The sequence below is a fragment of the Eptatretus burgeri genome, chromosome 2 (genome assembly GCF_056783735.1).
Source record: "Eptatretus burgeri isolate ZD-2024b chromosome 2, Ebu_testis_v1, whole genome shotgun sequence".
NCBI classification, from domain to species: Eukaryota; Metazoa; Chordata; class Myxini; order Myxiniformes; family Myxinidae; genus Eptatretus; species Eptatretus burgeri.
In genome coordinates this window covers 157,939,895-157,954,894 of record NC_140962.1, presented here as the reverse complement: position 1 = coordinate 157,954,894, position 15,000 = coordinate 157,939,895, and the positions used below count along the sequence as shown (strand labels likewise).

Sequence of the window (15,000 nt, the reverse complement as noted above, 5' to 3'; positions counted from 1 at the left end):
AATGACCATGAACAAAACCAAAGTACATGAAATCACATGTTCATCGACACTGAGAATGAACTACAGCAGAGAACATGAAATTACATGTTCATAGACAGTGAGAATGAACTACACCAGAGTACATGAAATCACATGATCATCGACACCGAGAATGAACTACACCAGAGAACATGAAATCACATGTTCATAGACACTGAGAATGAACTACACCAGAGAACATGAAATCACATGTTCATAGACAATGAAAAAGAACTACATCAGAGAACATGAAATCACATGTTCATAGACACTGAGAACGAACTTCAACAGAGAACATGAAATCACATGTTCATAGACACTGAGAATGAACTACACCAGAGAACATGAAATCACATGTTCATAGACACTGAGAACGAACTTCAACAGAGAACATGAAATCACATGTTCATAGACACTGAGAATGAACTACACCAGAGAACATGAAATCACATGTTCATAGACAATGAAAAGGAACTACATCAGAGAACATGAAATCACATGTTCATAGACACTGAGAACGAACTTCAACAGAGAACAAGAAATCACATGTTCATAGACACTGAGAATGAACTTCATCAGAGAATATGAAATCACATGTTCATAGACACTGAGATTGAACAACACCAGAGTACATGAAATCACATGTTCATAGTCACTGAGAATGAACTACACCAGAGTACATAACATCACAGGTTCATACACACTGAGATTGAACTACACCAGAGTACATAACATCACAGGTTCATACACACTGAGAAGGAACTACCCCACAGTGCATGAAATCACATGTTCATAGACACTTAGAATGAACGACACCAGAGAACATGAAATCATATGTTCACAGACATTGAGAATGAACTACACCAGAGTACATGAAATCACATGTTCATAGACACTGAGATTGAACTACACCAGAGTACATGAAATCACATGTTCATAGACACTGAGAATGAACTACATCAGAGAATATGAAATCACATGTTCATAGACACTGAGAATGAACTACATCAGAGAATATGAAATCACATGTTCATATACACTGAGATTGAACTACACCAGAGTACATGAAATCACATGTTCACAGACATTGAGAATGAACTTCATCAGAGAACATGAAATCACATGTTTATCGACACTGAGAATGAACTACACCAGAGAACATGAAATCACATGTTCATAGACACTGAGATTGAACAACATCAGAGTACATAACATCACAGGTTCATACACACTGAGATTGAACTACACCAGAGTACATTAAATCACATGTCAATAGACAATGAGATTGAACGACACCAAAGTACATGAAATCACATGCTCATAGACACTGACAAGGAACGACACCACAGTATATTAAATCACATGTTCATTGAAACTGAGAATGAACTACGCCAGAGTACATGAAATCACATGTTCATAGATAATGAAAAGGAACTACATCAGAGAACATGAAATCACATGTTCATAGACACTGAGAACAAACTTCAACAGAGAACATGAAATCACATGTTCATAGACACTGAGAACGAACTCCATCAAAGAATAAGAAATCACATGTTTATAGACACTGAGATTGAACTACATCAGATAACATGAAATCACATGTTCATAGACACTTAGAATGAACGACATCAGAGTACAATAAATCACAGGTTCATAGACACTGAGATTGAACAACACCAGAGTACATTAAATCACATGTTCATAGACACTGAGATTGAACTGCACCAGAGTACATGAAATCACATGTTCACAGACATTGAGAATGAATTACACCAGAGTACATGAAATCACATGTCAATAGACACTGAGAATGAACAACAACAGAGTACATTCAATCACATGTTCATAGACACTGAGAATGAACTACACCAGAGTACATGACATCACATGTTCATAGACACTGAGATTGAACTGCATCAGAGTACATGACATCGCATGTTCATAGACACTGAGAATGAATTACACCAGAGTACATGAACTCACATGTTCATAGACAATGAGAAGGAACTACACCAGAGTACATGAAATCACATGTTCACAGACACCTGAGAATGAACTACATCAGAGAACATGAAATCACGTGTCAATAGACACTGAGAATGAACAACACCAGAGTACATTAAATCACATGTTCATAGACACTGAGATTGAACTGCACCAGAGTACATGAAATCACATGTTCACAGACATTGAGAATGAATTACACCAGAGTACATGAAATCACATGTCAATAGACACTGAGATTGAACTGCATCAGAGTACATGACATCGCATGTTCATTGACAATGAGAATGAATTACACCAGAGTACATGAACTCACATGTTCATAGACACTGAGAATGAACTACACCAGAGTACATGACATCACATGTTCATAGACACTGAGATTGAACTGCATCAGAGTACATGACATCGCATGTTCATTGACAATGAGAATGAATTACACCAGAGTACATGAACTCACATGTTCATAGACAATGAGAACAAACTTCACAGAGAACATGAAATCACATGTTCATAGACACTGAGAACGAACTTCAACAGAGAACATGAAATCACATGTTCATAGACACTGAGAATGAACTACACCAGAGAACATGAAATCACATGTTCATAGACAATGAAAAGGAACTACATCAGAGAACATGAAATCACATGTTCATACACACTGAGAACGAACTTCAACAGAGAACAAGAAATCACATGTTCATAGACACTGAGAATGAACTCCATCAGAGAATATGAAATCACATGTTCATAGACACTGAGATTGAACAACACCAGAGTACATGAAATCACATGTTCATAGTCACTGAGAATGAACTACACCAGAGTACATAACATCACAGGTTCATACACACTGAGATTGAACTACACCAGAGTACATAACATCACAGGTTCATACACACTGAGATTGAACAACACCAGAGAACATGAAATCACATGTTCATAGACACTGAGAATGAACTACACCAGAGAACATGAAATCACATGTTCATAGACAATGAGAATGAACGACACCAGAGTACATGAAATCTCATGTTCCTTGAATACTGAGATTGAACGACACCAGAGAACATGAAATCACATGTTCATAGACACTGAGAAATAACGACAGCAGAGAACATGAAATCACATGTTCATAGACACTGAGAATGAACTACACCAGAGAACATGAAATCACATGTTCATAGACACTGAGAATGAACTACACCAGAGAACATGAAATCACATGTTCATAGACAATGAGAATGAACGACACCAGAGTAAATGAAATCTCATGTTCCTTGAATACTGAGATTGAACGACACCAGAGAACATGAAATCACATGTTCATAGACACTGAGAATGAACTACACCAGAGAACATGAAATCACATGTTCATAGACACTGAGAATGAACTACACCAGAGAACATGAAATCACATGTTCATAGACACTGAGATTGAACTAAACCAGAGAACATGAAATCACATGTTCATAGACATTGAGAATGAAATTCACCAGGGAACATGAAATCACATGTTCATAGACACTGAGATTGAACTACACCAGAGAACATGAAATCACATGTTCATAGACACTGAGAGAGAACATGAAATCACATGTTCATAGACACTGAGATTGAACTACACCAGAGAACATGAAATCACATGTTCATAGACACTGAGAATGAACTACAACAGACAACATGAAATCACATGTTCATAGACACTGAGAATGAACTACATCAGAGAATATGAAATCACATGTTCATAGACACTGAGAGTGAACGACACCAGAGAACATGAAAACACATGTTCATAGTCACTGAGAATGAACTACACCAGAGTACATAACATCACAGGTTCATACACACTGAGATTGAACTACACCAGAGTACATAACATCACAGGTTCATACACACTGAGAAGGAACTACCCCAGAGTGCATGAAATCACATGTTCATAGACACTTAGAATGAACGACACCAGAGAACATGAAATCATATGTTCACAGACATTGAGAATGAACTACACCAGAGTACATGAAATCACATGTTCATAGACACTGAGATTGAACTACACCAGAGTACATGAAATCACATGTTCATAGACACTGAGATTGAACTACACCAGAGTACATGAAATCACATGTTCATAGACACTGAGAATGAACTACATCAGAGAACATGAAATCACATGTTTATCGACACTGAGAATGAACTACACCAGAGAACATGAAATCACATGTTCATAGACACTGAGATTGAACAACATCAGAGTACATAACATCACAGGTTCATACACACTGAGATTGAACTACACCAGAGTACATTAAATCACATGTCAATAGACAATGACATTGAACGACACCAAAGTACATGAAATCACATGCTCATAGACACTGACAAGGAACGACACCACAGTATATTAAATCACATGTTCATTGAAACTGAGAATGAACTATGCCAGAGTACATGAAATCACATGTTCATAGATAGTGAAAAGGAACTACATCAGAGAACATGAAATCACATGTTCATAGACACTGAGAACAAACTTCAACAGAGAACATGAAATCACATGTTCATAGACACTGAGAACGAACTCCATCAAAGAATAAGAAATCACATGTTCATAGACACTGAGATTGAACAACACCAGAGTACATTAAATCACATGTTCATAGACACTGAGATTGAACTGCACCAGAGTACATGAAATCACATGTTCACAGACATTGAGAATGAATTACACCAGAGTACATGAAATCACATGTCAATAGACACTAAGAATGAACGACACCAGAGTACATTCAATGACATGTTCATAGACACTGAGAATGAACTACACCAGAGTACATGACATCACATGATCATCGACACCGAGAATGAACTACACCAGAGAACATGAAATCACATGTTCATAGACACTGAGAATGAACTACACCAGAGAACATGAAATCACATGTTCATAGACACTGAGATTGAACTACACCAGAGAACATGAAATCACATGTTCATAGACACTGAGAATGAACTACACCAGAGAACATGAAATCACATGTTCATAGACACTGAGAATGAACTACACCAGAGAACATGAAATCACATGTTCATAGACACTGAGAATGAACTACATCAGAGAATATGAAATCACATGTTCATAGACACTGAGAGTGAACGACACCAGAGAACATGAAAACACATGTTCATAGACACTGAGAATGAACTCCACCAGAGAACATGAAATCACATGTTCATAGACACTGAGATTGAACTAAACCAGAGAACATGAAATCACATATTCATGGACACTGAGATTGAACAACACCAGAGAACATGAAATCACATGTTCATAGACACTGAGATTGAACTACGCCAGAGAACATGAAATCACATGTTCATAGACACTGAGATTGAACTACACCAGAGAACATGAAATCACATGTTCATAGACACTGAGAACATGAAATCACATGTTCATAGACACTGAGAATGAACTACACCAGAGAACATGAAAACACATGTTCATAGACACTGAGATTGAACTTCATCAGAGAACATGAAAACACATGTTCATAGACACTGAGAATGAACTCCACCAGAGAACATGAAATCACATGTTCATAGACACTGAGATTGAACTAAACCAGAGAACATGAAATCACATGTTCATGGACACTGAGATTGAACAACACCAGAGAACATGAAATCACATGTTTATAGACACTGAGAATGAACTACACCAGAGAACATGAAATCACATGTTCATAGACACAGAGAATGAACTACACCAGAGAACATGAAATCACATGTTCATAGACACTGAGAATGAACTACACCAGAGAACATGAAATCACATGTTCATAGACACTGAGAATGAACTACAACAGACAACATGAAATCACATGTTCATAGACACTGAGAATGAACTACATCAGAGAACATGAAATCACATGTTCATAGACACTGAGAATGAACTACACCAGAGAACATGAAATCACATGTTCATAGACAATGAGAATGAACGACACCAGAGAACATGAAATCACATGTTCATACACACTGAGAATGAACTACACCAGAGAACATGAAAACACATGTTCATAGACACTGAGATTGAACTTCATCAGAGAACATGAAAACACATGTTCATAGACACTGAGAATGAACTCCACCAGAGAACGTGAAATCACATGTTCATGGACACTGAGATTGAACAACACCAGAGAGCATGAAATCACATGTTTATAGACACTGAGAATGAACTACACCAGAGAACATGAAATCACATGTTCATAGACACAGAGAATGAACTACACCAGAGAACATGAAATCACATGTTCATAGACACTGAGATTGAACTACACCAGAGAACATGAAATCACATGTTCATAGACACTGAGATTGAACTGCACCAGAGAAAATGAAATCACATGTTCATAGACACTGAGATTGAACTACGCCAGAGAACATGAAATCACATGTTCATAGACACTGAGATTGAACTGCACCAGAGAACATGAAACCACATGTTCATAGACATTGAGAATGAAATTCACCAGAGAAGATGAAATCACATGTTCATAGACACTGAGATTGAACTACACCAGAGAACATGAAATCACATGTTCATAGACACTGAGAATGAACTACACCAGAGAACATGAAATCACGTGTCAATAGACACTGAGAGTGAACAACACCAGAGTACATTAAATCACATGTTCATAGACACTGAGAATGAACTACAGAGAACATGAAATCACATGTTCATAGACACTGAGATTGAACTGCACCAGAGAACATGAAATCACATGTTCATACACACTGAGAATGAACTACACCAGAGAACATGAAAACACATGTTCATAGACACTGAGATTGAACTTCATCAGAGAACATGAAAACACATGTTCACAGACACTGAGAAAGAAATACACCAGAGGACATGAAATCACTTGTTCAGAGACAATGAGAATGAATTACACCAGAGAACATGAAATCACATGTTTATAGACACTGAGAATGAACTACACCAGAGAACATGAAATCACATGTTTATAGACACTGAGAATGAACTACACCAGAGAACATGAAATCACATGTTCATAGACACAGAGAATGAACTACACCAGAGAACATGAAATCACATGTTCATAGACACTGAGAATGAACTACAACAGACAACATGAAATCACATGTTCATAGACACTGAGAATGAACTACATCAGAGAACATGAAATCACATGTTCATAGACACTGAGAATGAACTACACCAGAGAACATGAAATCACATGTTCATAGACACTGAGAATGAACTACACCAGAGAACATGAAATCACATGTTCATAGACATTGAGATTGAACAACATCACAGTACATAACATCACAGGTTCATACACACTGAGATTGAACTACACCAGAGTACATTAAATCACATGTCAATAGACAATGAGAATGAACGACACCAAAGTTCATGAAATCACATGCTCATAGACACTGACAAGGAACGACACCACAGTATATTAAATCACATGTTCATTGAAACTGAGAATGAACTCCACCAGAGTACATGAAATCACATGTTCATAGATAATGAAAAGAACTACATCAGAGAATATGAAATCACATGTTCATAGACACTGAGAATGAACTACATCAGAGAATATGAAATCACATGTTCATAGACACTGAGAATGAACTACACCAGAGAACATGAAAACACATGTTCATAGACACTGAGATTGAACTTCATCAGAGAACATGAAAACACATGTTCATAGACACTGAGAATGAACTCCACCAGAGAACATGAAATCACATGTTCATAGACATTGAGAATGAAATTCACCAGGGAACATGAAATCACATGTTCATAGACACTGAGATTGAACTTCATCAGAGAACATGAAAACACATGTTCATAGACACTGAGATTGAACTAAACCAGAGAACATGAAATCACATGTTCATAGACACTGAGAACGAACTCCATCAAAGAATAAGAAATCACATGTTCATAGACACTGAGATTGAACAACACCAGAGTACATTAAATCACATGTTCATAGACACTGAGATTGAACTGCACCAGAGTACATGAAATCACATGTTCACAGACATTGAGAATGAATTACACCAGAGTACATGAAATCACATGTCAATAGACACTGAGAATGAACGACACCAGAGTACATTCAATCACATGTTCATAGACACTGAGAATGAACTACACCAGAGTACATGACATCACATGTTCATAGACACTGAGATTGAACTGCATCAGAGTACATGACATCGCATGTTCATAGACACTGAGAATGAATTACACCAGAGTACATGAACTCACATGTTCATAGACAATGAGAAGGAACTACACCAGAGTACATGAAATCACATGTTCATAGACACTGAGAATGAACTACATCAGAGAACATGAAATCACGTGTCAATAGACACTGAGAGTGAACAACACCAGAGTACATTAAATCACATGTTCATAGACACTGAGATTGAACTGCACCAGAGTACATGAAATCACATGTTCACAGACATTGAGAATGAATTACACCAGAGAACATGAAATCACATGTCAATAGACACTGAGAATGAACGACACCAGAGTACATTCAATCACATGTTCATAGACACTGAGAATGAACTACACCAGAGTACATGACATCACATGTTCATAGACACTGAGATTGAACTGCATCAGAGTACATGACATCGCATGTTCATTGACAATGAGAATGAATTACACCAGAGTACATGAACTCACATGTTCATAGACAATGAGAAGGAACTACACCAGAGAACATGAAATCACATGTTCATAGATAATGAAAAGAACTACATCAGAGAACATGAAATCACGTGTCAATAGACACTGAGATTGAACAACAGCAGAGTACATTAAATCACATGTTCATTGAAACTGAGAACAAACTTCACAGAGAACATGAAATCACATGTTCATAGACACTGAGACAAACTTCACAGAGTACATGAAATCACATGTCAATAGACACTGAGAATGAACTACACCAGAGTACATGACATCACATGTTCATAGACACTGAGATTGAACTACATCAGAGAACATGAAATCACATGTTCATAGACACTTAGAATGAACGACACCAGAATACATGAAATCACATGTTCACAGACATTGAGAATGAACTACACCAGAGTATATGAAATCACATGTTCACAGACATTGAGAATGAACTACACCAGAGTACATGAAATCACATGTTCACAGACATTGAGAATGAACTACACCAGAGTATATGAAATCACATGTTCACAGACATTGAGAATGAACTACACCAGAGTACATGAAATCACATGATCATCGACACCGAGAATGAACTACACCAGAGTACATGAAATCACATGATCATCGACACCGAGAATGAACTACACCAGAGAACATGAAATCACATGTTCATAGACACTGAGAACGAACTACATCAGAGAATATGAAATCACATGTTCATAGACACTGAGAATGAACTCCATCAGAGAATATGAAATCACATGTTCACAGACACTGAGATTGAACAACACCAGAGTACATGAAATCACATGTTTATAGACACTGAGAATGAACTACACCAGAGAACATGAAATCACATGTTCATAGACACAGAGAATGAACTACACCAGAGAACATGAAATCACATGTTCATAGACACTGAGAATGAACTACACCAGAGAACATGAAATCACATGTTCATAGACACTGAGAATGAACTACACCAGAGAACATGAAATCACATGTTCATAGACACTGAGAATGAACTACATCAGAGAATATGAAATCACATGTTCATATACACTGAGATTGAACTACACCAGAGTACATGAAATCACATGTTCACAGACATTGAGAATGAACTACAATAGAGTACATGAAATCACATGTTCATAGACACTGAGATTGAACTACACCAGAGTACATGAAATCACATGTTCATAGACACTGAGAATGAACTACATCAGAGAATATGAAATCACATGTTCATAGACACTGAGAATGAACTACATCAGAGAATATGAAATCACATGTTCATATACACTGAGATTGAACTACACCAGAGTACATGAAATCACATGTTCACAGACATTGAGAATGAACTACATCAGAGAACATGAAATCACATGTTTATCGACACTGAGAATGAACTACACCAGAGAACATGAAATCACATGTTCATAGACACTGAGATTGAACAACATCAGAGTACATAACATCACAGGTTCATACACACTGAGATTGAACTACACCAGAGTACATTAAATCACATGTCAATAGACAATGACATTGAACGACACCAAAGTACATGAAATCACATGCTCATAGACACTGACAAGGAACGACACCACAGTATATTAAATCACATGTTCATTGAAACTGAGAATGAACTATGCCAGAGTACATGAAATCACATGTTCATAGATAATGAAAAGGAACTACATCAGAGAACATGAAATCACATGTTCATAGACACTGAGAACAAACTTCAACAGAGAACATGAAATCACATGTTCATAGACACTGAGAACGAACTCCATCAAAGAATAAGAAATCACATGTTCATAGACACTGAGATTGAACTACATCAGATAACATGAAATCACATGTTCATAGACACTTAGAATGAACGACATCAGAGTACATTAAATCACATGTTCATAGACACTGAGATTGAACAACACCAGAGTACATTAAATCACATGTTCATAGACACTGAGATTGAACTGCACCAGAGTACATGAAATCACATGTTCACAGACATTGAGAATGAATTACACCAGAGTACATGAAATCACATGTCAATAGACACTGAGAATGAACGACACCAGAGTACATTCAATCACATGTTCATAGACACTGAGAATGAACTACACCAGAGTACATGACATCACATGTTCATAGACACTGAGATTGAACTGCATCAGAGTACATGACATCGCATGTTCATAGACACTGAGAATGAATTACACCAGAGTACATGAACTCACATGTTCATAGACAATGAGAAGGAACTACACCAGAGTACATGAAATCACATGTTCATAGACACTGAGAATGAACTACATCAGAGAACATGAAATCACGTGTCAATAGACACTGAGAGTGAACAACACCAGAGTACATTAAATCACATGTTCATAGACACTGAGATTGAACTGCATCAGAGTACATGACATCACATGTTCATAGACACTGAGAATGAATTACACCAGAGAACATGAAATCACATGTCAATAGACACTGAGAATGAACGACACCAGAGTACATTCAATCACATGTTCATAGACACTGAGAATGAACTACACCAGAGTACATGACATCACATGTTCATAGACACTGAGATTGAACTGCATCAGAGTACATGACATCGCATGTTCATAGACACTGAAAATGAATTACACCAGAGTACATGAACTCACATGTTCATAGACAATGAGAAGGAACTACACCAGAGTACATGAAATCACATGTTCATAGACACTGAGAATGAACTACATCAGAGAACATGAAATCACGTGTCAATAGACACTGAGAGTGAACAACACCAGAGTACATTAAATCACATGTTCATAGACACTGAGATTGAACTGCACCAGAGTACATGAAATCACATGTTCACAGACATTGAGAATGAATTACACCAGAGTACATGAAATCACATGTCAATAGACACTGAGAATGAACGACACCAGAGTACATTCAATCACATGTTCATAGACACTGAGAATGAACTACACCAGAGTACATGACATCACATGTTCATAGACACTGAGATTGAACTGCATCAGAGTGCATGACATCGCATGTTCATTGACAATGAGAATGAATTACACCAGAGTACATGAACTCACATGTTCATAGACAATGAGAAGGAACTACACCAGAGAACATGAAATCACATGTTCATAGATAATGAAAAGAACTACATCAGAGAACATGAAATCACGTGTCAATAGACACTGAGATTGAACAACAGCAGAGTACATTAAATCACATGTTCATTGAAACTGAGAATGAACAACACAAGAGTACATGAAATCACATGTTCATAGATAATGAAAAGAACTACATCAGAGAACATGAAATCACATGTTCATAGACACTGAGAACAAACTTCACAGAGAACATGAAATCACATGTTCATAGACACTGAGAACGAACTGCATCAAAGAATAAGAAATGACATGTTCATAGACACTGAGATTGAACTACATCAGAGAACATGAAATCACATGTTCATAGACACTTAGAATGAACGACACCAGAGTACATGAAATCATATGTTCACAGACATTGAGAATGAACTGCATCAGAGTCCATGACATCACATGTTCACAGACATTGAGAATGAACGACACCAGAGTACATGAAATCACATGTTCACAGACATTGAGAATGAACTACACCAGAGTACATGAAATCACATGTTCACAGACATTGAGAATGAACTACACCAGAGTACATGAAATCACATGATCATCGACACCGAGAATGAACTACACCAGAGAACATGAAATCACATGTTCATAGACACTGAGAATGAACTACACCAGAGAACATGAAATCACATGTTCATAGACACTGAGAACGAACTTCAACAGAGAACATGAAATCACATGTTCATAGACACTGAGAATGAACTACATCAGAGAATATGAAATCACATATTCATAGACATTGAGAATGAACTACATCAGAGAACATGAAATCACATGTTTATAGACACTGAGAATGAACTACACCAGAGAACATGAAATCACATGTTCATAGACATTGAGATTGAACAACATCACAGTACATAACATCACAGGTTCATACACACTGAGATTGAACTACACCAGAGTACATTAAATCACATGTCAATAGACAATGAGAATGAACGACACCAAAGTTCATGAAATCACATGCTCATAGACACTGACAAGGAACGACACCACAGTATATTAAATCACATGTTCATTGAAACTGAGAATGAACTCCACCAGAGTACATGAAATCACATGTTCATAGATAATGAAAAGAACTACATCAGAGAACATGAAATCACATGTTCATATACACTGAGAACAAACTTCAACAGAGAACATGAAATCACATGTTCATAGACACTGAGAACAAACTGCATCAAAGACTAAGAAATCACATGTTCATAGACACTGAGATTGAACTACATCAGAGAACATGAAATCACATGTTCATAGACACTTAGAATGAACGACACCAGAGTACATGAAATCATATGTTCACAGACATTGAGAATGAACTACACCAGAGTACATGAAATCACATGTTCATAGACACTTAAAATGAACGACACCAGAGTACATGAAATCATATGTTCACAGACATTGAGAATGAACTACACCAGAGTACATGAAATCACATGTTCACAGACATTGAGAATGAATTACATCAGAGTACATGAAATCACATGTCAATAGACACTGAGAATGAACTACACCAGAGTACATGACATCACATGTTCATAGACACTGAGATTGAACTGCATCAGAGTACATGACATCGCATGTTCATTGACAATGAGAATGAACTACACCAGAGTACATGAACTCACATGTTCATAGACAATGAGAAGGAACTACACCAGAGTACATGAAATCACATGTTCATAGACACTGAGAATGAACTACACCAGAGAACATGAAATCACATGTTCATAGACACTGAGAATGAACTACACCAGAGTACATTAAATCACATGTCAATAGACACTGAGATTGAACAACACCAGAGTACATTAAATCACATGTTAATAGACACTGAGAATGAACGACACCAGAGTACATTCAATCACATGTCAATAGACACTGAGATTGAACAACACCAGAGTACATGAAATCACATGTTAATAGACACTGAGAATGAACGACACCAGAGTACATTCAATCACATGTTCATAGACACTGAGAATGAACGACAACAAAGTACATGAAATCACATGTTCATAGACACTGAGATTGAACTGCATCAGAGTACATGAAATCACATGTTCATAGACACTGAGATTGAACTACACCAGAGTACATTCAATCACATGTTCATAGACACTTACAAGGAACGACACCACAGTACATGAAATCACATATTTATAGACACTGAGAATGAACTCCACCAGAGTACATGACATCACATGTTCATAGACACTGAGATTGAACTGCATCAGAGTACATGACATCGCATATTCATTGACAATGAGAATGAACTGCACCAGAGAACATGAACTCACATGTTCATAGACACTGACAATGAACTACACCAGAGAACATGAAATCACATGTTCATAAACACTAAGATTGAACTACATCAGAGAACATTAAATCACATGTTCATAGACACTGAGAATGAACTACACCAGAGAACATGAAATCACATGTTCATGGATACTGAGATTGAACTACATCAGAGAACATGAAATCACATGTTCATAAACACTAAGATTGAACTACATCAGAGAACATGAAATCACATGTTCAGAGACACTGAGATTGAACGACATCAGAGAACATGAAATTACATATTCATAGACACTATGAACACCACTTTTGAAATTTTGAACTTAACCCCCACTGATAGATGAAGAACTGCAGCATAGTAAACCAATTGTTCAAATTTGCATAAAAGCACCAAAATTGGTACACATGTAGAATAATGTATTCCGAACAATTCTCGATGTGGAGCCACCCAAGATTTTGCCTTGGTCAGCAACAATTGATCTGAAATATCAGACTACGCTGCTGGACTAATGTAAATTGCTTGGGCCTCGATGCATATATTAATTCTCTGTGAAAATAGAAATGCTTCATCATTAAACATGGAAGATAATATTGAAGACAGACATAGGGAAATTTCTCCCAATCCTTCATGTTCTTGCCGAGGAATTTCACAAAGTCGTTACATCATTCTCATTCTCATTCTCATTCTCATTC

The 15,000-nt window shown here is 36.9% G+C and overlaps 2 protein-coding genes across 2 annotated transcripts in view; both read right to left on the bottom strand.

Moving 5' to 3' along the window:
* LOC147033690 (NACHT, LRR and PYD domains-containing protein 12-like) overlaps positions 1-15,000 on the bottom strand; it is a 1,146,930-nt gene that overhangs the window by 1,073,687 nt on the left and 58,243 nt on the right. The window lies entirely within an intron of this gene.
* The window catches only part of LOC147033691 (NACHT, LRR and PYD domains-containing protein 12-like), a 178,380-nt gene that overhangs the window by 146,042 nt on the left and 17,338 nt on the right, over positions 1-15,000 (bottom strand). The gene's annotated exons all lie outside the window — the stretch shown is intronic.